Raw genomic sequence first — 17,684 nt, 5'->3', positions numbered from 1 at the left:
GGAGCCCCCCTGCTAGACCTACTGAGGAGGCCCCTAAGCTCCTCCCCCACAAGGTATGTCACACCCACGCCAATATACCCCACCCATACCAATCACTGTAGTGTACAATATATAGAAAGAAGGTATGAAATAGCGCACAGTGTTAGGGACTTTCAAGTCCGTGGGTGCCAGTCCTCAAGCTTGACCAAGGCTATGTAACAAGTAGAAAGAAGATGGAAGACGGCACTCTAATGATGTGGTGTCCAAAAAGCGTGACGTTTTATTGACCCATCAATATACAAGGTGATGCATGAGAAAGAGATTATTGTCAAGTCAAAACGTCGCATCACCTTGTACATTGATGGGCCAATAAAACTTCACGCTTTTTACCATCTTCAATCTTCTTTCTACTGCAGTGTAAAATATAGAGGGGGAGATTTATCAAAACCTGTGTAGAGGAAGAGTGGTGCAGTTGCCATTAGCAACAAATCAGATTGCTTCTTTCATTTTTAAAAAGGCCTCAGAAAAATGAAAGAAGCAATCTGATTGGTTGCTATGGTCAATTGCTCCAATTTTCCGCTACACAGGTTTTGCTTAATCTCCCCCATATACTTTAACTTTAAGCAAATATGCTACTAAACTCTCAATAAATGTGCAGGTTCTCTACTCCATGGGTTTGTTGCAGAGTGCCCAGAATATGGAGTTTAAGGAGTTCAATATTGATGCTATTATCTCTGCACCACTGTTCACTATATAGGAGCCCTGACTGGAGTCCCTGCTCTGAAAGGGATTTGCAGTTTAAAGTCCAAAGGATAGGGGATAAGATGTCAGATCGCCGCGGTCCAGCTGCTGGGGACCCCGGGGATCGCCGCTGCGGCACCCCGCCATCATTACTGCACAGAACGAGTTCGCTCTGTGCGTAATGACGGGCGATACAGGGGCCAGAGCAGCGTGACGTCATGGCTCCGCCCCTCATGACATCACGGCCCGTCCCCTTAATGCAAGTCTATGGCAGGGGGCGTGATGACCGCCACGCCCCCTTCCCATAGACTTGTATTGACGGGGGCGGGCCGTGACGTCACGAGGGGCGGAGCCGTGACGTAACGATGCTCTGGCCCCTGTATTGCCCGTCATTACGTGCAGAGCGATCTCGCTCTGCGCAGTAATGATAGAGGGGTGCTGCAGCAGCGATCCCCGGGGTCCCCAGCAGCGGGACCCCGGCGATCTGACATCTTATCCCCTATCCTTTGGATAGGGGATAAGATGTCTAGGGGCGGAGTACCCCTTTAAGAACAGAAGGCTCCTTAGCTGGGAATACAATGTAAACCTTCTTCCAAGTCAGCCAAGAAGGCGTTAAGAGGCGAGTTAATACTATTGGTATAGAGTTAGGAGTTAGCAGTTAATACTATTGGTATAGAAAATGCCCCAATTTCTCCTCTATTCATCCTGATATTGCTAACAGAAATAATAGAAGAAGAATGCACTTATCTATACTAAGGGTAGGGTCACACGTATAGGATCTTCTGCATATTTGATGCGCACTATTTGAAGCTGCAGATTTCAATGTAAATGAATTGGCTGAACATAGCTTCAAATCTGCAGCTTCAAATAGTGTGCATCATACAGTGGGGCAAAAAAGTAGTCAGCCACCAATTGTGCAAGTTCTCCCATGTAAAAAGAAGAGAGAGGCCTGTATATGTGACCCTACCCTAATAGCATACCTCCCAACTGTCCCGGATCCGGCGGGACATTCCCTCCGCCCTGGAACGCCCCCCACATGTCCTGCTTCTGAATTAAACTTTCCGGCTCTACAATCAAACAGTGCAGGGCCGGGAAGTTAAATTCAGAAGCTGCTGCTAAGAGTTACTTACAAGTTACTTACAGAGAAGGGATAGGTCACATGACCAAAAGGAGGCCGGTCACATGATCGAAGGGAGGAAGGTCACATGATTGATCAGTGACCAATCAGGAAGCAGCACCACCAGTACCTCTTGTGTTTGGCTGTGTGCTCCTATACTGCTGCCAGGAGTAGGAAACTGAAGCCTAAAGCCCAGCAGGAGCAGGGTCCCCTAGAACAAGAGGCTGGGACCAAATGTCTGTAGGCTGCTTATCTACAGGTCCCCTCAGCAGCATCCTCCTTCCTCTGACCCACTGGAGGCTCCACAGTGTGCCCATCCTGCTGTGCCCAGAACTTCTGGTGTCCCCTTCCCACCGAGGCCTAGAATCCAGCTACACTGCATAAAAGTAAGTGTATGTGTCTGTAATGTGTGTGTATACAATAATGGCTGAAGAATATGTGTATGTATATATACATATATGTATTCTCCTCGGAGAGTTTAGGTGAAACACCAACCTTTTATGTTCAATAATTATCCAACGCTGTGAAACATTGAGTCAGAACTGGATACAATTTTCTAAGTTAGTATACCTTTTATGATTCTGTTTTTTTTTTTTTATTCTATCTATTTCTATTGATAGTATTATTTGTTACCTTTCTATGTTGTAAATTTGAAAACCCAATAAAAATATTTGAAATATATACATGTGAGGTACTGAATGTAATATGCCCATGTGTCTGTAATGTATTATATGTAATGTACTGTATGTAATATACAATATTTGGGAGGTACTGTATGTAATATGCAAATATGTGTTGTATGTGTATGTTGTAAGTTGTGCTGTGATAGAAACCAATTATGCTATGGACTATATAAATTATGCTATGTCAGATATAAATAGCTGTAAACAGTGGTGTAGCTATAGAGGTTGCAAAGGTCGCCAATGCAACTGGGCCTCATAGCCAGGGGGGCCCACAGGGCCCCCTGCAACTACATTATGTGTTGCACTGTTGGCCACCTGACAAGTCGGCATGCACATCTGCTCCAATCCATGATATGTCCCGCTTGTCCCTGCTAGGTCTCACGAGTACAACCTGCACTGCATGGAAGCAAAGGCCTCCCCTGCCTCACACTCCATCTCAACTGCCTGATGTCCGTTTCCTCCAACCTCCGGTCAAGCAGTCCAAGGGGCGGGGTGAGGGGGTCAAGTAGGTTTTCGGCAACTGCTGGAGGCACAATATGGGTCAGGTCACTGACGGATCTGCTACGTGACCCTACCCTTAAAGAGGTGCAAATTTGGAAGGAGACTGGCCGTGGTTAGGGGTGTGGCTGAGGGCATGATTAGGGATGTGGCTTGACCCTCTTTGATCCAAGCAAAAGTTGGGAGGTATGCTAATAGTATTATACCTATATTTAAGGGGTGGCAGAGGGGTGTACAGGGGTAGCAGAGGGGAAAGAGTGCAGTACCCGAAGCTGAGGAGGCCTCTTTGGATCCCAGCTCCATGCTCAGCAGTGCAGCACCTGCAATTTCCCCAACATTTTGCTGGGGGACCAGGGAAAATCACCTGGACTTATGGGGGTCAGAGCTGCAGCTTCAGCATCCCGGAGCGTGTGCACCCTAGGCAAAAGCTAATTTTGCCACCCCCTGGACTCCACCCTTTGGCACACCCTCCTTACTACTGGGGTGACACACTGTAACAAACCTCCTCCGCATATAATCACCTTACTACTAGGGTGACACACTGCAACATACCCCCTCTTCATGTAATCTGCTTACTACTGGGGTGGCACACTGTAACAAACCCCCTCCTCATGTAATCTCCTTACTACTGGGGTGACACACTGTAACAAACCCTCTCTCCTTAAGTAATCTCCTTACTACTGGGGTGACACACTGTAACAAACCTCCTTCTCATGTAATATCATGCGTGGCATGAGGGGGTGGTTGAGAAGGAAAAAAAAGTGGATTTTTCTATTTGGGCTGGCTTGGGGCCCCTAATTAGATGACCCCCCCCCGCACCGCCACTGGATCTAAGAGGTTACACAACTGAAAACTGGAATCAGAAATATCTCTGATCCTGGTCATGTGTCCTGGGTGTCTGCTGTATAACACATCACTGCTTCTTGTTTGTACTGTTACAGCAGCTCACCTAGTAGCAAGGTTATCACCCATCTCCTGGTTCCTGGCCACAGTGGGGGCTGGTATAGAAATCTCCTCCCTTTTAAATAATTGCTGTGGACCCAACTCTAATGCACACCAGAACTTATTTTTTATTGCTCTTGTGGCCAGCCAGACCATCTACCTGCAGAAGCAGTTACAGCAAAAATGTAGTATTACATGGTGTCTATTCAAATGAATGGTAATCAAGGACAGCTCAAGTCTGTCACTATGGAAGCAACTTGTACAGAGTGATTTTCCATTCTGCCTCAAACTGGTGAGTCCCGAGTGGGAGACCCTCCTCTATGATGGCCATAAGAGGGCATGTGGGCAGGGGTTGTCTCATGACATCACTTTTACTGCTTTAAAAGCCTCCACTGTGCTAAAACAGATTTGCGCTAGATTTGGTACATGGCTTAGAATTTGTTTTGAACCATAAGCCCTGACTTGAAATTGGTGTGAGGTCTTTGTGTACATCATCCTTCACCATACTGATGCAACAATGTAGAAAACACACAATTCTCTAGCGAAAGTCACTGTTTGTTCTAGCATTAGGAATGTCTTCTCTGGAACTACGGATACACAGATGTTTAATTCAGTGGCAGACTGCTATTTAGCAGAGAGTGTTGAATTTTTTTTTCAGAAATACACAAAGTTTTACATCAGAACGGTTTTTGAATCTAGACAAATTCTATTTTACAGCAACTGCTCATACAGTTGATTGAGGAAGTAATTTGATGAAGAATTCATGTACGCCTACTGTTATGTTTAGGTTAGTAATGGGTCTGTTAAATTCCTTGTCTGTCAAAGTGTGAACACAAAGTGTAAAAATAAAAAGAACAAAAGAATGGCAAGAATCCATTAAACGTGAGATTTTAAGCTCTGTTCTGTCAGGAGGATTCAGTTCAAATTTGAAAGTTTTTAACAGGAGGAATAGCATAGCATGGAGCAATATTTTTCCTGTGATATTGACTCCACATTGAAACTCTAAGGACCCCTATAGGAGTTTGTCAGTCAATGCTGGTATCCTTTGCTCAATGGATCGGGCATTATGTTGTGGTTTCTGTTATGACAGAAGCCATGACACAGATTTGAATATGGCCTTATATGCAAGATTATTGCTTCTGCATTACTATGCCTTTGACTTCTATTTACAGTTCAAAGTGGAATTTCCTTGTCAAATAAAAACTCAATTACAGAGGTAATTGTCATCATAAAGGATAATCATTTTATGATCACATTGGAAGCCGTTCAAAGCTCTACACAGGCAATTATGTAAACACTTGATGCAATATCTTTCTATGTGAATTATATGAAAGATCTTAGTGTTAGTACCTAAACCCTTACCAAAATGCTGGTGATGAACTTTCCTGATATTCTTGACCCTTGAACTACATTAGCTTTTCAATCTGCAAATTGTATCTACACCTAATCTTCTTGAGACCAGTATTATCAGTTCTTGGTGACAGCAGTGAGTCATACTCTTTAAAATATGAGCATAATCCCTTATTCCTTGCGTCCTTGACTGTATAACCTTTGTGTAAAGCTCACATATTGCAATATTCATATCTAAAAATTTGTTAAATTTTGGAATTCATATGTTTATACAGTATCTCATAACACAGATAACAAATATCAAGTAGTATACTGAGTGATCAGTAGGTATTTTGTGTTGATAATTGTAATGGCTGCAGTAGGTGGATCCACAAACCTTTGAGGAAGATGGCGTGGGCGGTCCCAGGTCACTACCCCTGATACGACTAATCCCCACAGGCAGCCAAGGTATAACGAGTCATAGGAAGGATGAGGCACAGATGAAGTCAGGTCAGGCAGGAAGTCAGGGCTGTTGGCAATGAAGCAAGGTCAGGTCACGTAGCAAGAGGCCAGAAGGCAAGCGGCACAGGAGCAAGGTCAGGATACGTAGCAAGGGGTCAGATACATGGCAAGGCAAGACACAAGTGTACTCTTTTTCTTAGGCATCAATGGCACAGAGATCTGGCAGGGAACAGTAGGAAGTGCTGGAACTAAATAGGGTTAGTTTGAGACAAGCACCGATTATTGGTGCACTGGCCCTTTAAATTTAGAAAAGCTGGCACGTGCATCCTAGGAGGTGGGGATGAGTGCGCCGGCAGAGATGGGCAGGAGGAGAAGAACAGAGCGGGGTCGCAAGCGAGTTCCAAAGTAAGTGACGGTCCAGTATACTCTCCTCCGGCTAAGATTTCTTTGACCTCGTAGACGTCAGAATAACCAGAAACAGGAATGGAAACAACAGACTTTTGCGAGAACTGATTGATCACAACTGGCTTGAGAAGGGAGACATGGAAAGAATTTGGAATGCGTAGGGAAGAAGGCAGACAACGTTTATAGAAGACCAGATTAATCTTTTGCAAAACATCAAATGGTCCCAGGAAACGAGGGCCCAACTTGTAGCTGGGAATCTTGAAACAGATATATTTGAAGGATAACCAGACCTTATCACCAGGAGAGAAAGATGGAGGAGATCTTCTTTTCTTATCCGCCTGAGATTTCATACAGGAGAAGGTTCAAGCAAAGAATGCAGAGTCTGTTGCCAGATGGATGTAAAATCCCGAACTAGTTCATCAACAGCTGGCATGCCCGAGGAGACTGGAAGAAGAAGAGGAGGATGAGGATGAAGACTGTAGACGAAAAAAAATTGAGAAGACTTCGTGGCCTCAGAGTCTCTATGATTGTAGGAGAATTCCGCCCAGGGTAAAAGATCAACCCAGTCGTCCTGTCAGGCCAAAGCGAAGCGACAAAGATGTATTCCCAGAACTTAATTAACTCTCTTGATTTTTAGACTTGATTTTTAGACGAGAGCATAAAGCTCGCCAGAACTTAGAGACAAATTGCACCCCGTGGTCCGAGACCATGTGAGATGGAAGGCCATGTAAGTGGAAGATATGCTGAAGGAAGTGTTTGGCCAGTTGCAGAGCAGATGGCAAACTGGGAAATGGCATAAAATGAGCCATCTTGGAAAACCGATCGACCACAACCCAGATGACTGCATTGTTATAGGATGGGGGGCAGATCGATGATAAAATTCATAGTAATTTGCGACCAAGGAGTGTCCGGAATAGGAAGAGGCTGTAAAAGGCCAGCACTCGGCCGAGGAGTCTTGTCTCGAGCACAGGTAGCACAGGAACTGACAAAGTCTGTGACCTTCCGTTTGAGGTGGGGCCACCAATAATGGTGAGAGATTAATTGAAAAGACTTCCATGCACCGGAATGGCCAGCTACCAAGGAAAAATGACCCCAGGTCAGTACTCTGCATCTCAATAGAGGTGGTACGAAGGATCTTCCAGATGGAGTTTGCTGGAGGACTGCAGGTGCTACAGGAACCAAACACTGGAATAATATGACGAGGATTGGAATCTTGTCCAACCACATCTGAGAACCTGGAGAGTGCATTGGCTCTTATGTTCTTGTCGGCAGGATGGGAATGAATTAAAAAATTGAACCTGGAGAAGAAGAGCGACCATCTTGCCTGGCAGGGATTCAGACGTTGAGCTGACTTTAGATACAAAATGTTCTTGTGATCTGTAAAGATGCTGACTGGATGTGTGGAACTCTCCAAAAGATGACTCCATCCAGGCAAGTTTATTTAGGAGGAGTTCCCGATCACCAATTCTCTCTGCAGGCGAAAAGGTCTTGGGGGAAAAAAAAACACAGGTCTTATTCTTGCCCTTGGGGGGTTTCTGGGTTAAAACTGCACCAGCTCCCATGGAAGATGCGTCCACCTCCAAAAAGAAATGCGTTTCAGGGTCAGGTCTTGAGAAAACAGGTGCTGAAGCGAAGGCAGATTTTAACCGAGAGAAGGCCTCCTCTGCCCCAGGAGACCAGTTCTTGGGGTTGCAGTTCTTTTTGGTAAGGGCTACAATTGGGGGCAACCAAGGAAGAAAAATGAGGAATGAACTGATGATAGAAATTGGCAAACCCCAAAAATCATTGAATAGCTCTAAGATCAGAAGGATGTGGCCAGTCTAGAACTGCCGAAAGCTTGGCAGGATCCATCTGAAGACCTTGGTGGGAGACAATGTAACCCAGAAATGGAAGACTTGTTCTCTCAAAGAGACATTTCTCTAGCTTGGCATTTAGATGATTCTCCCGGAGACACTGAAGGACCAGAAAGACATGGAAACGATGAGCCTCCAAATTGGGAGAGAAAATCAGAACATCATCCAAATAGACTACCACACAGGTATACAACAGATCTCGGAAGATGTCATTAACAAATTCTTGGAAGACAGCGGGAGCATTGCAGAAACCAAAAGGCATGACAAGGTACTTAATGTGGCCGTCACAGGTATTGAAAGCCATCTTCCATTCACCTCCTTCACGAATTCGAATAAAATTGTATGGGGGCGCTGATCTAACTTAGTGAAGATTCTGGCTCCCCATAAACGATCAAAAAGTTCTGAAATCAAAGGCAATGGGTAAAGATTTTTGATCGTAATCTTGTTTAGACCCCGGTAGTCAATACAGGGACAGAGAGATCCATCTTTCTTTCTTACAAAGAAGAATTCAGCCCCGGCTGGAGAGGGGGACTTCTGGATGAAACCTTTTTTATATTTTCCTGGATATATTTAGCCATAGATTGCGTCTCAGGTACCGACAGCGGGTAAATTCTTCCCCGGGGAGGTGTAGTACCAGTGTAGTATAGGTGTAGTACCAGTGTAGTATAAGGAGGATGTGGTGGAAGAGTCTCTGCCTGTTTCTCGCAGAATACATCAGAAAAATTACAGTAAGGGAGAGGCAAGCCCGACTTGATAGAAGGTGATGGGACTATCTTAGACTGGGTGGACTCCAGACAGTGAACTTGACAGAAAGTTCCCCAACGAGAAACCTCTCCGGTGTCCCAGTTAAGTTGCGCCGAGTGACGATGAAGCCAAGGCAGGTCAAGAAGAAGTTCAAAGGTACAATGAGGAAGTACAAAAAATTCTATCTTCTCCTTATTTAACACTCCCACTTTCATGAAGAGATGTTCAGTGCGGAATAGCACTGTACCATTCAGGTTCTCTCCTTTGACTGAAGAAATATATAGAGGCTTGACTAGCAGAGACACAGGGAGATGATGTTTTTGGACCAAGGTGGCATCAATAAAATTCTCTGCAGAGCCGGAATCCAAGTAGGCAGAGGCGGAGAAAGAAGTTTTAAGAGGTATGGATTTGAACAGGCATGTTCAAACGTGGAGAGGTACTATTCACACCCAGGGATGCCTCTCCTATGTGCAATAGGTGCGAGTGTTTCCCGGACGCTGTGGACGTAAGGTACAGTCTTTAAGAAAGTGCTCTGGGCGGTACAATAGAGACACAAATTCTCATTGCGTCAACGGATTTTTTCTTGAGTAGAAAGTCTAGTGCGATCCACCTGCATGAACTCCTCAACAGGTAGAATTGGAGATGTTGTGGTGGACGTTGGAACACAGGTGCCAAACGAGGAAAGCACTATGGCCGGACAGACTCCTTCTCCCGACGTAACTCCTCCTGTCTCTCAGAAAACCATACATCGATTCAGGTGGCTAAATTGATGAGATCAGTCAGCGAAGACGGAAGATCTTGCACAGCCAAGGCTTCCTTGATTCTACTTGAGAGACCTTTTTTGAAAGTTGCACACAAAGCCTCATTGTTACAAGCTAGCTCAGAGGCTAGGATGCGGAACTGTACCGCATATTAACCCACAGAAGAAATGACTGGAGATTAAGGACAATGGATCATTGCGGTCCCACAGCGGGGTAGCCCAGGGCAAGGCTTTACCAGAAAGTAGGCTGATGATAAAGGCCACTTTAGCTTGCTCCATAGGAAACTGGTCTGCTTGAAGTTCAAGGTACACAGAACACTGAGTCACAAGGCCTATACACGACTTCGGGTCTCCATCATACTTGGAGGGAAGAGACAGGCGAATCTTGGAGGCACCAGAAGCCAGAGGAGCAGAAGATGCCGGTGAAGGTTGAGGCTGTTATGTAGCAAGGAGCTGCTGCATAAGCTCAGAAAGCTACGACAACTGCTGAGCCTGTTGCTCGATCTCCACAGACTGCCACTCAACAATGGAAGAGAGGTCAGAGACACTTGGCAGAGGAACCTGGGCTGGATCCATGGCCGGATCTTACTGAAACGGCTGTGATAGGTGGATACACTAACCTGTGAGGAAGATGGCATGGGCCGTACCAGGGAGCAGAGTCTAAGGTGCCCAGGTCGCTACCCCTGATATGACTCATCCACACAGGCAGCCGAGGTATAACAAGGCACAGGAAGGATGAGGCACAGATGAAGTCAGGTCAGGCACGAGGTCAGGGCTGGCAGCAATGAAGCAAGGTCAGGTCATGTAGCAAGAGGTCAGAATGCAGACGGCACAGGAGCAAGGTCAGGATACGTAGCAAGTGGTCAGATACACGGCATAGCAAGACACAAGTATATGCATTCTCTTAGGCAACAATGGCACAAAGATTCGGCAGGGAACAGTAGGAAGTGCCAGAACTAAATAGGGTTGGTTTGGGACAAGCACCAATTATTGGTTCACTGGCCCTTTAAATTTAGAAGAGCCGGCGCCTGGGTGCCCTATGAGGCGGGGACGCATGCGCCTGCAGAGACGGGCAGGAGGAGAAGAACAGAGCGGGGTTCACAAGTGAGCATGCCTCACAACACAAGGAAAAGGTCCAGCAGGAACAGAAGAGGATGGGGCGGAAGGTGAGCAGCAGTTTGGGTTTGCATGCGGGTGCGTCCAGCAATGCGAACCACGGCACTGCCGGAAGCAGAGGGCAGAGCCCTAACAATAATGGTTATTTTGCAAATACTTAAACATTTTCAGTTTTGTGAAATAGTAGGGATGAGTGAACAATTTCCCCATTTTCATGATCTGGGGTATGCTGAGTTTGTGAAAAATTTAGTGCAAAAACAATGTTTAATTTTTTTTTAGGACGCAACTTGTTGTAAAATGTCAACCAGTCCCTCGTCCGAAGCCCCGGACGGGGGAAAGGGCCCGCTGTCCGCTGCCTGCCACATAAAATAAAAACAATTTTTTATCTAATTGCCCGACACACACCCAGCCCCCGGCCCGACACACACCCGGACCCGGAGAATGGTGCTGCTGGCTGCTGTTTGGCATCTCCCAAACAGCCACGGCAGCCCTGAAAGAGAACCGCAGTGGCTGCCTGGGAGATGCGCTTTGAACTTCTGCATGGCACTGCGGCGGGTCAGGTCACGTCACCGTGGGGGTGACGTGACCTCACGTCTAAGCGCCGCGTAGGAGCTCACTGTGCGCCCGCCTACCTGCTCGCTCTCTCATACAGGGCCCACTTGTCCTCAGGTACGGAACCCACTTTTCCTCAGTGTATGGAACCCCCCGCTTGTCCTCAGTGTGCAGGGCCCCGCTTTTCCTCAGTGTATGGAACCCCCCGCTTGTCCTCAGTGTGCAGGGCCCCGCTTGTCCTCAGTGTGCAGGGTCCTGCTTGTCCTCAGTGTGCAGGGTCCTGCTTGTCCTCAGTGTGCAGGGCTCCGCTTGTCCTCAGTGTACAGGGCCCCGCTTGTCCTCAGTGTACAGGGCCCCACTTTTCCTCAGTGTACAGGGCTCCACTTGTCCTCAGTGTACAGGGCCCCGCTTGTCCTCAGTGTACAGGGCCCCGCTTGTCCTCAGTGTACAGGGCCCCCCTTGTCCTCAGTGTACAGGGCCCCCCTTGTCCTCAGTGTACAGGGCCCCGCTTGTCCTCAGTGTACAGGGCCCCACTTTTCCTCCGAGGACAAGCGGGGCTCTGTACACTGAGGACAAGCGGGGCTCTGTACACTGAGGACAAACGGCACTCTGTACAATGAGGATAAGCGGAACTCTGTACACTGTGTACAGAGCCCCGCCTGTCCTCGGTGTACAGAGCCCCGCCTGTCCTCGGTGTACAGAGCCCCGCCTGTCCTCGGTGTACAGAGCCCCGCATATCCTCGGTGTACAGAGCCTTGCTTGTCCTCAGTGTACAGAGCCCCGCCTGTCCTCAGTGTACAGAGCCCTGCTTGTCCTCAGTGTACAGAGCCCCGCTTGTCCTCAGTGTACAGAGCCCTGCCTGTCCTCGGTGTACAGATCCTTGCTTGTCCTCAGTGTACAGATCCCTGCCTGCCCTCGGTGTACAGAGCCCCGCTTGTCCTCGGTGTACAGAGCCCTGCCGAAGAAGTGCCCTGATCTCTTCCAGCTTTCTCAGTCGGCATCTGCATGGACACATAAACAGGGTATCCTGGCCAGGTGGGTGGCTTATGAATTGTATAATTGTATATATCTTCTACCTGCCTTTCGCCGCTCCCTACATGATGGAACAGTCTGACTTAGTTATATGTGAAATATAACTTATATTTATGACTGTGCCATCATGTAGGGGGCGGTAAAAGGCAGATAGAAGATGGAGTAGGCTTCCCAGCAGCACAGAGTATTTCAGACAGTCTGCCTCACTACAGTTCCCTCCAGAAATACTCTGTGCTGCTGTGCTATTTCTGTAATAAATCTAAGAGGCCTCAGCCAAGCAAAAGGCAAAAAAGGTAAAGTGTGTGTGGCTCATGAATGGACTAGTTGCTATTTTCTACCTGCCTTTCACCGCTCACTATATGATGTCAGAGAGGAGTTATATATCTGACTGTGCCATCATGTAGTGAGCAGTGAAAGGCAGGTACTCCTGTGAAAACCTTTTTTTTTTTTTTTTTTTTTTTTTTTTTTTAAATCAACTGGTACCAGAAAGTTAAACAGATATTTAAATTATTTCTATAAAAATTTTATAATCCTTTCAGTACTTATTAGCAGCTGTATACTACAGAACAATTTATTTTCTATTTGGGATTTCTTTTCTGTAACGACCACAGTGCTCTCTACTGACACCTCTTTCCATTTTAGGAACTGTCCAGAGCAGAAGAAATTCCCCATAGCAAACATATGCTGCTCTGGACATTTCCCAAAATGGACAGAGGTGTCAGCAGAGAGCACTGTGGTCGTGACAGAAAAGAAATACCAAATAGAAGAGAATTTCCTCTGTAGTATACAGCAGCTAATAGGTACTGGAAGGATTAAGAATTTTTAATAGAAGTAATTTACAAATCTGTTTAACTTTCTGGCACCAGTTGATTAAAAAACAAAATTTTCCACCAGAGTACCCCTTTAAAGGTGAGTATAGGCTGGAGCCAAGTTGGACTGGGTATCACAGACAGATCATTTCTTTCATTTTTGAAAAGGCCTCCGAAAAATGGGAGAAGCAATTTGAGTGGTTGCTATGGGCAACTGGACAATTTTTCCTCTGCACAAGTTTTGATAAATCTCCCCCTCGGTGTAGTTAAGGTGATTGGCATTGCCATCCCTCAAAGTACCCCATAGCCTCAAGCGCACTGCACCCCCTATTCCTTTCTATGGCAAATATTCATATGCATACTGGGCGGGAATAGGGGTGGGGCAGAGGTGGGGCCAGGGGTGGAGTCTTGCTGGGGGCCCTTGCTTTATTTGGTCCGGGGGCCCTGGGTGGTGTCAGTCCGCCCCTGATGTCAACCACTCAGAACATTACTCTAAGGGCATGTGATGCATGATAAAGGGGAACTAAATGGGAAATTGTAGCATACTGTATGTCCCACCCTTGTCCTGTAATAACTGTATGATTGGCTAGTGCTTGGCCTAGTAATCACTCTCCCTCTCTCTCTCTCTCTCTCTCTCTCTCTCTCTCTCTATCTCTCCTCTCTCTATCTCTCTCTCTCTCTCTCCCTCTCTCTAAATATATGTTAGCTTAACTGCTGTTTAGTTAACAAAAACAGCATGAGGCTAGGTCTTTTTAATATAGGCTATGTGTGTAACCAAAAGGAGATCTGATAGCTGAAATATAAATAAAACATTATATATTCTGGAATCCTGTATGACCAGATGTATTATTTATGCTCTAGGCTAAGTCTCTTTCACATCATATGATGAACATATTGTACTTTATCTTCTCCACCTTGCGAGTTTTAATGGGTGTGTATCATTTTGAGATCATACTGTTGCAATAAAAAATTATAGTATTGTTATATTCTATAGAGCTGCCATATAGAGTTATGGGGAAATTAAAGGGGTATTCCAGGAAAAAACTATTTTTTTTTATATATCAACTGGCTCCAGAAAGTTAAACAGATTTGTAAATTACTTCTATTAAAAAATCTTAATCCTTTCAGTACTTATGACCTTCTGAAGTTAAGGTTGTTCTTTTCTGTCCAAGTACTCTCTGTTGACACCTGTCTCGGGAAACGCCCAGTTTAGAAGCAAATCCCCATAGAAAACCTCTTCTAAACTGGGCGTTTCCCGAGACAGGTGTCATCAGAGAGGACATGGACAGAAAAGAACAACCTTAACTTCAGAAGCTTTTAAGTACTGAAAGGATTAAGATTTTTTAATAGAAGTAATTTACAAATCTGTTTAACTTTCTGGAGCAAGCTGATATATATATAAAAATGTAAAGTCTTCCTTAAAGGGGTACTCCGGTGAAAACCTTTTTTCTTTTAAATCAACTGGTGGCAGAAAGTTAAACATATTTGTCAATGACTTCTATTAAAAAATCTTAATCCTTTCAGTACTTATTAGCTGCTGAATGCTACAGAGGAAATTTCTTTATTTTTGGAACACTGATGACATCATGAGCACAGTGCTCTCTGCTGACATCTCTGTCTATTTTAGGAACCATGCATAGCAGATGTATGCTCAGGGCAACATGGTGGCTCAGTGGTTAGCACTGCTGCTTTGCTCGTGATGTCATCAGAGAGCATTCCAAAAAGAAAAGAATTTCCTCTGTAGTATTCAGCAGCTAATAAGTACAGGAAGGATTAAGATTTTTTAATAGAAGTAATTTACAAATATGTTTAACTTTCTGCCACCAGTTGATTTAAAAGAAAAAAGGTTTTCACCGGAGTACCCCTTTAAATAGTCAATGTTAGGGGCATCTCAAAGGGTTAAACTAAATAATGCAACTAGCAGGGAGTTATATCGGTATTCCAGGGCTGCTATGATCCCACACCTGTTGCTCTTCTCTTGGTTTCTGGTCCTTGCTGCTCTCTACTGCTGCTTGCTTCCTTTGATCTGGACAGATGATTACGCTTTTATATATATATATATATATATATATATATATATATATATATATACATCCTAATTTACTTTATTTTAAAAACATGTTGTTAGCGCTACCTCTTTGAAATTCAATAGAATTTATACCTTTAACAACTTCAAACTTGGTCTCTCATGTGAGAGAAAAATGATTTTTTTTGCAGCATGCTAATGAGATGCAAATGTCCATTGGGCCTGATCATCACAAGTGTCCTCTTGTTTCATTTTCAAAATATTAACTTATTTTTACAATATTTTACATTTTATATTTCTTATTTCAGTTACAATAATGAAAATATAATACTGATAGTAATGATTTTGAATGAAGATAAAAGATGAGGAAATTCTAGAAGGTACTTGTGTGATAATTGTATTCCCCTGCCAATTACAATCATATACATTTGTCAAAACTTACAAATGCTGAACCATATCTTGAAAACATGCATGTATTATAGAACATGTTATTTTAAACTTTTTTGTCAATATGGAGAATCTGTTAAAATTGGTTATCCAGGATTAGATAAACAGAGCTGATTTCTCCAAAAACAGTCCCATGTCTGCCCTTTAGGTTGTTTGTGACATTGTAGCTTAGTTCTATTTAACCCCTTAAGGACCAATACAAATAAACCTGTACGCCCCTGAAAGACCAGGCCTGTTTTTTTCAAATGGGGGATGTCTGACTTTATTAGAGAACAACTCTGGTAACGTTTTGCCAATCACGACAATTCTGACATTGTTTTTTTGTCACAAGTTGTCCTTCATGTACATAGTAAAAGTAATCTGATATAATTTGTAGGTTTTTTTTTACAATGCAAAAAATCATGAAAGTTTTTCTTTATTACGATTTTTTGCTATTTTAACACTTATATGTTGCATATATTTATACTTACTGACCAAATAGTTTATGAAACGTATACTTTCAGATGTCTACTTTATTTTGACAGCATTTTTTTAATTAACATTTTAAATTAATTAGAAGCCTAACAATTTAACTTGAAATTTAGAAAATTTTGAAAATTTGAAAAGTACATCTTTTTTTATGTGCTATGCAAGGTTTGCAGAAATTTGAAGGTGGTAGAACATAGGAACACCCCCCCCCCCCCCCCCCAAATTACCTCATTTTAAAAACTAGACCCCTCAAGGTATTTGCTGGGGGGTACAGTGCGTATTTTAACACAATAGTTTTTTGGCAGAAATTATTACAAAGTCAGTGTTAAAAATTCAAAATTTGCATTTTTTCACAAATGCATTATTTGTGGGACGTATTTTTTGTACACCGCTTCTGATACTGAAAGAAATGCAGCCTAGATTTTATCAAGCTGCTCGGCCCGTGTTTGGACATACCCCTGCTTAGGCCATATTTGGTTCCTTGGCCGCGTGGTAGGACCCAGAAGGAGAGGAGAACCATTTGGCTTTCAGGGCATCCAAATGGATTATAGGCTGCACTTCATGCCTGCAAAGGGTTTTAGCTGCCAGAACCATACAGAACCCCCACAAGTGACCCCATTTTGGAAACTACACCCCCTAAAGTATTCATCTAGACCAAAAGTGAGTACTTTGAGTACTTTTTGTGAGGCTGGAATGGATACAAAGTCAGTGGAAAAATTTTAATTTTCTTTTTTTTCCACAAATGCATCATTTGTGGGACATATTTTTTGTACATTGCATCTGAAAAGTAGAAAATGCACCCCATTTTTATTACGCTGTTCCGCCCTTGTTCGGTAATACCTGCGCTTAGGCCATATTTGGTTGCATGGCCACATGGTGGGACCCTAAACAAGAGGAGCCCCATTTGGCTTTCAGGATATCATTATACAAATTATAGGCCGCACTTCATCTTGCATAGCATTCTGCTGTCAGAACAATACCGCACCCCCAGATGTGACCCCATTTTCAAAACTACACCCCCTAAAGTATTCACCTTGGGCAAAAGTGAGTAGGTTGCGCCCTTATTGTGTGGCTAGAATGATTTAAAAGTCAGTGGAAAAAATAGCATTTAGCTTTTTTTCCCTACAAATTCTTTATTTGTGAGACATCATTTTGGTACATCGCTTTTGAAATGGAGGAAATGCACTCATATTTTATCATCCTGTTCGTCCTGAGCTGGGCATTACCCCTACTTAGGTCATATCTGGTTGCCTGACCACCTGGTAGGACCAAGAAGGAGAGAAGCCCCCTTTCAGGGCATCATTATATGAATAGTCCCCATTCATATTGCATTTCTGCAGTATAGGTGTCCGGCGGTCATATCAAAAAAGGGATGCCAATGTATACTGTAGCAGTCTCATTCAGAAATGAATGGAGCTGCTACAGTATACATCAGCATCACTCTTTTTGACGTGATGCTGACGGATACCTCTAACACTGCAGAAACGCAGTATGAACGGGACGCAGTATAGTGTCACATAGAGCGCATCCGCAGCATATTTCACCCCACGGATGCCCCCCAGCAGTCACAAGGGCAAGATCATTGTGGTTGTAGCTGGGTAGCTCAGTGTGTCCGCTCATGACTGCCGGCGGGAAATCCGCCGCTATGAGTGGACATACAAAGCTACCAAACCGCAGCAGGGAGCTCATTATTGCGACTGTTGGCGGGCATCCGCAGCATG

Source organism: Hyla sarda, chromosome 5, assembly GCF_029499605.1.
Source record: "Hyla sarda isolate aHylSar1 chromosome 5, aHylSar1.hap1, whole genome shotgun sequence".
Taxonomy (NCBI): Eukaryota; Metazoa; Chordata; class Amphibia; order Anura; family Hylidae; genus Hyla; species Hyla sarda.
Note: the sequence above shows the minus strand (reverse complement) of the source record.